We start from the raw sequence: 8,889 nt of genomic DNA on the forward strand, positions 1-8,889 counted from the left end.
GAGCAAGTACCAACTTGCTGAAAGCAAGTACCAACTTGCTGAAAAGCATACCCATACACAAAAGGAATATGTAATAAAATGTACTGCATAAACTATAGCGATATAAGCTATATATCTATTAATTATTAGGATATACAGTATTTTTTCTAATACACCTAGAACGATTGAGTAAATAGGTGAACTATAAAATAGGTAAATATTAGTGTGGAATTAGAAAAACTTAATAGATCGTTGATCAATTATTCACTATTAGCCAGTTAATGAGAAATGTTGGGAATACAAAAAAAAAACATTAAACTAGTTATTTATAAATTTTAAACAAACACTGATATAATCATAAGAATAAAACTATGAAATACCATGGCAGAACTAGGCTTACCTAATAAACTAAATAATTTAACAAGGAATAATCTACAAGTAAAGTAAGACTTCAAGGGAAACTGTCGACTTATTTTCAAATGTATATTGATTTTAAACAGGAAGATTCCATTCCAAACTCTATTTAAAAAGTAAAATCCAATAGTCATAACCCAAAGTGCTTTATTAAAGGTGAACGAATTAGCGAACAGCTGTTTTGAAAACTAAATATTATGAAACGAATTGGGGGTATTATATTACACAAACTAAACCGCTTGTCTACAAAAGAAAATCAAGAAAATATGATATGACAGAAAAGACTAATGACTTTACAGCTAATTGCCACATAAATATCAATGAATAACGCAAATGTTAGGACGATTGTATACATATAAGACAAATAACGATAAATGTTACAAATAAAGGTTAAAACATGCTTTTAAATTCGCGGTAAAAGATTTAATAGAGTTCAGCACACCACATAAATTCGTAACAAAATTCATATAACAGTAAACGGTACTCGAGACAGCAGCAAAGTAATTTTGGCAACAAATATGTAGGTTGTACTTTACACCATTGGAATCATAGCACCCGCTATGGAAAATGGTGTCTTCTTTGACATCCAGCAACCACAAATGTGAAATTAGGAAAGATTAATGTGAAATTAGAAAAATTCAATGAACCGTTGATCAAATATTCACTATTATATACTTAATTAAAAATGTTGGGAATAAGAAAAACATTAAGCTTTAGTTTGCAATGCTTGAGAGCATTGCCCGGAAAGCAAACACAGAAAATCTCACAGTTTAATAATTAAGGTCCTCATATTATAGGGACTTTTGACGATGAGTTTAACATAGTAGTGAGTATAATTATTAGTGAGAAAAAAACATTAATACATTCAATAGAAAAAATCGCAAAAAAGGGTCCTCCAAATCAATGATAATAAAAAAATATATGGCTATCATAAGAAGACTATCATAAGAAACAGAATAGGACATAATATTTCAATAGACCAGTATAACTTTGAAATGTTTCATCGGTCTAAATATTTGAGATTTAAGAGCACTTTTAACAAAAACACTACAAAAGAGAATAACAACAGAATACAAGCTGGAAATTGCTACGTTTTAAGCAAAAAATTAAATCCAAAAATACATCCCGCAGTAAGAAAAATAATATTCTACGTATGTAAGTAAAACACGAACAATGAAAAAATAAAATAAGAGCCGATTGAGCATCGCAGAAAGAAGAATTCTAGAAGAAATATATAATTCTATTATGAATCAGACCACAAATCAATACAAAGTGCAAAACAATAACTTTATCGTTGAGATTTAGTTTCTTGTACGACGGTGCAATTTTTATATACCTGTTTGACCTTAGCATTAGTTCCCGGTCGTAAAACACTTCTGACTGAGGGCAATCTTTCTAGCAATCCTGATGTAATTAATACCTGAGTTTTACTTACATTGTCTTATATATGTATATATCCTGATTTTAGTAGTATGTATTACACTTCTGGATTTAAAAGTATTTTGAGGTTATACATACATATATCAGTTTGCTACCTGAATTTTCCCTTTTGTCTCTTATGTGACAACGTTATCTGCGATATCTAAAACGCTCAAATTTTTTAAAATTATATGAGTCTATTGTTACGTTATATGCCCTATTTTACATCGTCTCTTTTGTCTGTTAATGAACATTTATTTGGTTTTCTCGTTACTATTATACCGTTTTTTTGCTGGTAATAGCATTATTCTATAGTATTCTAATATTTAATCTATGGAATAAATCAGGATAGCGGATAGATATTCTTTACTTTCTCGGAGAAATTATATTGTAACACACAAAAACCCTATTAAATTGCCAAAAACTTCCTTGCATATTCTACTTGCAATGGCTAATCGTTGGATAATAGGAAGTATGAATGTAGCAGTTTTAATGGTTTGGTGACTGCTTGCTAAAATCGGGGAGCAGAGATATCAGTACCAAGTTAATGTCTATAGGAGTTGCGGATACATTTTCTGATAACTTTTCTGAGTTCCTCCCTTTTTTAACATATACTATATAAGTCTCAAGTACAGTTCCCATGTATTTTGTGAAAGATGCATAAGGTATTTAGACATCGTTTTTTGTAAAATTAATGTTTTAGATTTTCAGATGTATAAACTTGACGTTCATTAATTTGGCCTCATTTAGTTTAGGTTTCCAATTTTAAGTACATATGAATTTTATTTAATAACAGTTATAATTTTTTTGCTGCTACTTTGCTGTTGTCAAATCCTGTGAGTATGACAGTGTCATTTCCAACTATGACTATGTAGGTATACTATTTGCAGGTTAAACTCCCATGCTATACTTTAGCAAAGGCCTAAGCTATGTCAAAAAAGACTAGCACAATTTTTTTTTTCTAAAACGTGTTTCTCAACAAGTTTCTCACTTAGTTACCTCTATCGATAATTCTATATATTCAATTAATCGTAGGATATTTTTTATCTCTGAATAAAAATTATCGGTTTGGAATCAGCTCTTTTCTTTTATTATTGGTTTCATTAACTTAAGGTGGTTCTTAACTAGCTGTTTCTCAAACAGTTTTACCATTACTGATTTAACAAATATGAACAATTTGTTATATAATATTTTGAATAAATCGAGTAGCGAATAATTAATAAAAATAAGCGATTCATTTATTTTGAAAAATTATGTATATATGCAAGTATCACCATATTTACTGATTCTTCATCATCATTCTCTTTGCCTTTATCCCTTTACGCCTTATCCTTATATACAGAGATATCTTTCTATCTTTCGCCATATCAAGATGAATTTCTTTCATACACATATTTCTCCTATTCGCTTCCCGTCATCTCTTTTTCGGTCTTTCTCTCCTACTTCTTTCTGGGACATGGAAAACCAGAATTCTATGTATTGCATGACTCTCGTGTCGACGATCAACATGCCCTAATTATCGTAACCTATGCTTCCCCATTTTTGCATAGATGAGGTGCTGCGCCTAGACTTCTGCTAATATTTTAATTTTTAATTTAATATTTTCTTTTTAAGCGACCCATCCATCTAAGCATTGTCATTTTGTTCAAATGCATTCATTGTTCTTATTTTTTTAACTGTCCAATTACGGTTTTATATCCGTTTTATGGAATTTACCTTTCAGTTTCGCAAGAACCTTTCTATCACACAAGACATCACTTGCTTCTTTCCATTTTATCCATCCTTATTTGATTCTACTATATCTCCATCTATTTCCCCATTGCTTTGTAACATCAAATCTAGATTCCTACCTAAAACGATTTTTTTTTTCAATAATTTCACCAGTCAACTTACAACCTGATTTAAAGTGAAGTTGAAGTTAATTTTTAAATGCACACTTTACATACTCTGTTTTTGTCTTCCTTATTACCTTTTTGCTCAAGCGCCCATCTTCACTGTCTCAATCATTAATTGAATTCGCTCTCCTTATCTCTTACTAACACCACATCGTTAGCATACATCAGGCACCATGGGATATCTCCTTGACATGTTTTCGTTAATTTTTCCAACACTAATTAGAAGAGATAAGGGATTAGCACTGACCCCTGATGCAATACTATTCTTAAATGAAATTTATCAGTCTTACCCTCACCTGTTCTAACATTAGTTTTCCATTACTTGCCTTATGATAAAAATTGCATCCGTTGTTGATTTGCCTTGCGTGAATTTAAACTGATTTTCTAATATTTCTATTGGTTGGTAAGTTGGCTTTCTCTCTTCTAAAAGCATTTACTAACAGTGGCCATACCTAGTGCTACTGCTAATTCCAGTATATTATCTGCTGCGTTATTTCTAGTTCCAATGCCGTATCCTCCATCTATATGTTCATTTCCTCTGTCTAATTAGCCTATATTAGCGTTGAAGTTATCTTCTATTATGAGTCATTTCTTAGTTGGAATATTTCTAAGTCTACCACCTAACTGATCATAGAAAGCTTTTCTTTTATCGTCACCTATTTACACATAGCGACATGGATTATGCCTGGAGGAACAACCGCTAACCAAATTGATCATGTCTTGATAGACAAATGGGCCGCAACAAGCATACAAGATGTGAAAAGCCGAAGAGGAGCATGCTGCGGATCTGACCATCTCCTAGTACAGATAAAATACAAATGCAGAATTCAGAGAAACAGGAAATAAAGACAGGAACAAAGAACCGAACAGCTAGATATACAAAAATTTAAACAACAAGATGTCATACAGAATTATGAAAGAGAAATAACACAAACACTGACAGCACTAGGTACCGAAGAACATTGGGAAGAAATCAAAACAAAAGTTATTGACTCTGCAAGAAAAATCATAGGCAAGAATAAGAAAAATAAAAAAAGGGAATGGTTTAATGACTAGTGTAATAAGGCCATACAGAAAAGAAATGAAGAACACAAGAAATATATGGAAAGAAGAACCAGAGAAAGAAGGGCAAGTTACCAAGATTCAAGATGGAGAGCAGATAAAATATGCCGAACAAAGAAAAGAAAATACGAAAACGGAATATACAGAAAATGGAAGAAAATGTTCAGAGCAACAATATAAGACAGGCGTACAGATATATACGCAATTTAAGAGAAGGATATAAACCCCGAACAAATCTATGCAGAAATCAAGAAGGGCAAATAAGCAGTGGTCCAAAAGAAATAAAATCAGTCTGGAAAACCTATTTCCAAACTCTTTTAGGGACACAAGAAAATGAAGATCATATTGACATGCATCACAATGAGGGAGACACCGAAAATATAGAACCCCCAACGATGGAAGAGGTAAAACAGGCAATACGAGCACGAAAGATCAATAAGCCTCCAGGTATTGACAACGTCCCACCTGAGCTATATAAATTAGGTGGCGATCACCTAGTAGGACAAATGCATGTGCTCATGAACAAGATTTGGAATGATGAAAAGATCCCTAATGATTGGAAAACCGGGAATATATGCCCAATTTATAAAAAAGGGGATAAACTAAAATGCGAAAATTATCGCGGCATAATCCTCTTGTGCACGGCGTACAAAATTTTTACTTACATACTAAACAAACGACCGGTTTCCGAGAAGGAAGATCTACAACTGACCAACTATTCACAGTAAAACAAATCTTAAACAAATCGTGGGAATACGACATTGACGTCCCCAACATATTCATAGATTTTAAACAAGCCTACTACTTAATTAATAGGAACAAGTTATATCAAATATTGCAGAGCTTTAATATCCCCCAAAAATACATCCGACTGGTAAAAACAACAATGGATTCGCCAATAGCAACTGTCAGAGTCCAAAATTAGCTCACTGAAAATTTTACGATAGCCCAAGGATTAAAGCAAGGAGACGGGCTTGCACCGACACTATTCAACCTGACCTTGGAATATGTGATAAGACAGCTGATTATTGGAAGAGGTAATCTCCTAACAAATAAATCAATACAGATTACCCTATGCCGATGATATCAGCATCATGTGTTGCAGAACAGAAGAGGCGACAGAAATATATTCACAATTAAAATCAAAGGCAAAAGAGACCGGACTAGAAATAAATATTCAAATGACAAAAAAGTTAACACAGGCAAGAGCTAGGGGAAACAGACGCACAGTTGAATTAGAGGACGATATTGAAACGGTAGAAAGTTTCATATATTTAGGAGTTACATTAAACACGGATGGAACAGAAGAGCCAGAAATCCAAAGAAGAATAGTAAAGGGAAACAAAGCTTATTTTTCACTCGATCATGTGTTTCGCTCCAACAACACACACTGGAGATCGAAAATCAGGGTCTACAAAACTATTATCAGACTAATAGTATGTTATGGATGCGAGACATGGGTGATGACAGAAGAGACAAAAAGAAAACTGGAAGTCTTCGAAAGAAAAGTCCTAAGAAAGATATTTGGATCTATTAACGAAAACGGAATATGAAGATACAGGTATAACCATGAACTCTACCAACTGTTTAAAGAGACACCTATCTCAGAATTCGTTAAACTTCAGAGACTTCCCTGGGCTGGTCATGTAGTAAGAATGGAGACAGAAAGATTGCCGAAAAGAGCCCTTGATAGTAAAATGCAGGGCTCAAGACCAAAAGGAAGGCCACGCAGAAGATGGGAGGATGAAGTGGCAGCGGACGCGCAAAATTTGCTAGAAGTTAGAACCTGGAGAAGATCGGCGCGAGACCGACAAGATTGGAGGCATAGTTTGGAGGAGACCAAGGCCCGATTTGGGCTGTAGTGCTATTGGAGAGAGAGAGATGTAGATGGTGGATCCAAGCTCAACATCGTTGAAAAGTTCTCTCAGCTGACTGGTTTTTTCCTCTCTCACTTTGAGTTTTTCTTTGCTTCTTTGCCGGCAAAGATAACACTTTTCTATTTATCACATGGTTTTATCTGTACTAGAAATACGTCACATTTATGTTAGACACATGTCTTACCTATGAGTTTTAGTAAAGTAAAGTTTCTTTATCTCTAGATATGCCCTCAACTTTTATAAACATAATTAGAATAGGTTGTCCTAAATGGTTCGATTTGACAAAATCATATTGCACGGGTGATTGAATAATTAGCCAATTAATTAGTTAATCATTCACCAGGGTACATCCGATTGCAATGGTCTCATTAGTACTTTAATCTTCGTGAAGCCTCCTTCTTTTGACCCCTTAACTAATGGCTTATCATTTACTTTTTATGAAAAATTTAATTTTTATATACAGACTATTCGACGATATTTCGAATCAAATTTGTGTACTAATAACTGTAGGTAATAAAGAATCTCTTTATGCACAGTAAATAAGTTTGTAATTTCAGTCACAAGTCGTTTATATGGATAATAAACAGTTAAAATAAGTGTTCAAAATTTTAACTACCTATATCGGCGCTATTGATCTTGACAATGGCTACTTAGACATAGTATTTTTTAGTATGTAATATATTCTGGATCATATTACATACGTGCCAATATGCTGTACTAATACTGTTGAGCGATATTGATATATTTAATGTATGGAGGATATATTGTTCCCATTCCTACTTACTATGCACGCGTTTAAAAATAATATTTGAAAAAAATATATTGAAGGGAAGTACTTTTACCTATGGTAGCGGCAATCAAATTTATTTCTTACACTTTAACGTTTTGTGGTAAAAATGATTTTGTGTGAAAATAATGGTAATTAAATAGGTGATTTGGAATATTTATTGAGTTCAATCTAACTTCAAGATTGGTATAATAAATTATTTATCCCTACAATATGTGATGAATTTATTTCTATTGTATTGAAATATCTTTAACTCATAAGAGTGAACAAATTACAGAAAGCGAAATTTTACTCTCTAATTATTGATTCAACACCTGATATAGATCAGCGTACCGTCATTCTTCACTATGTTCTTTTAAGTGGTATAAAAGAGGGATTTTTGAGATTTGAGACTCATCAAACTGATGGTTCGGTAGTCACTACATCTTTTTGCATTTGCTTTTTTAGGTATCGTCACAAAAGTCGACAGCCGCCAATCCGTTGGTATATAGTCAGTTTCATAAATTTTATTAAACAGATGAAGGAGAGATATTTTACCTGAACTTTGGAAGCACTTTATTATTTCACTTGGTATTTCATCTGGACCTTTTCGGGTATTTGCTAATCGTATTGCTTGTTCAATTTCGTCCATAGTTATGTCAGGTCCTGTAACTACTTCGTTAATTTTAAGCTCGGACCTTTCATCACTAAACAGTTCCTCAATATACTCTTTCCATCTGTCTATTTTATGCGAATTAGTGATAGTCAGTTTTCCGTCTTTATCAACGTTGTTATTTGCCTGTTTTTTGTTCTGACCTGTCAGTTGTTTTATTTTTGTATACATATTTAATTAATCATGTTTTCCCTGTAATTCTTCAATTTCTGAACATTTGTTTTCGAAGTATGTTTGTTTTGCAGATTTTATTTTAGTCCTTATCTCTTTATTAATTACTTTATACATTTCTACGTTTTGGTTCTTAAAATTGGGTTTTTTGTCGATTAAATTCAAAATCTCATCGTTCATCCACTGTTGCTTTTTTTGACTGCTCTCTTTTAAGTTTGGAGTTGAGTTGCTTATAATCGTTTTGATTTGGTTCCAATGATCCTCGATGGATTCTTGTTGTTCATAGTTACCAAAATTGCTCTCTAAATTGTTTGCAATCATCTGGCTATTGTTTATAATAAAATCCATATACAGTTTGTTATAGGATCGTTGTTGCTTTATCCGTTTAAGTTTTAATTTTATTTCTGCTAACAACAGATTATGATCAGATGGAACATCGGCACCAGGAAGAGTTTTTACAGACTTTACTGCATTTCTGTAACGCTCACTGATAGTTATGTAGTTAATTTGATTTCTGACGATATTACGGGGAGTGTTTGCTGGAGATTTCCATGTAAATAATCTCCGTTTAGGTAGTTTGAAAAAGGTGTTCTTTATACATAGGTTATGTTCTTTGCGGAGCACAGAGCCACC

Source organism: Diabrotica undecimpunctata, chromosome 10, assembly GCF_040954645.1.
Source record: "Diabrotica undecimpunctata isolate CICGRU chromosome 10, icDiaUnde3, whole genome shotgun sequence".
NCBI lineage: Eukaryota > Metazoa > Arthropoda > Insecta > Coleoptera > Chrysomelidae > Diabrotica > Diabrotica undecimpunctata.